The following is a 417-nucleotide window of genomic DNA, read 5'->3' as shown; positions in this document are numbered from 1 at the left end:
GGAGGGTCCAGCCCCGGGAGCGCGGACTCGCTGGCCAGGCGGTGGAGTTGCTCCTTCCCACGCCCCCCTCGGTCCAGCCCCACCCACCACCCCGGGGCTCAACTCTACTGCTAATATCACCCCTCGTGCACCCCCAGAGCCCCAAGTGAGACCCCCCCAGCGCCCCTCCCCTGCCCCTGCCCCCCAAGTGTACCCCCCAACGTCCATCCCCTGCACCACCCATCCCCAAGTGAGACCCCCAGCGCCCCTCCCCTGCCCCCCAAGTGTACCCCCCAACGTCCATCACCTGCACCCCCCATCCCCAAGTGAGACCCCCCAGCGCCCCTCCCCTGCCCCTGCCCCCCAAGTGTACCCCCCAACGTCCATCCCCTGCACCACCCCATCCCTAAGTGTGACCCCCCAGCGCCCCTCCCCTGC

Source organism: Pelodiscus sinensis, unplaced genomic scaffold, assembly GCF_049634645.1.
Source record: "Pelodiscus sinensis isolate JC-2024 unplaced genomic scaffold, ASM4963464v1 ctg34, whole genome shotgun sequence".
NCBI lineage: Eukaryota > Metazoa > Chordata > Testudines > Trionychidae > Pelodiscus > Pelodiscus sinensis.
Note: the sequence above shows the minus strand (reverse complement) of the source record.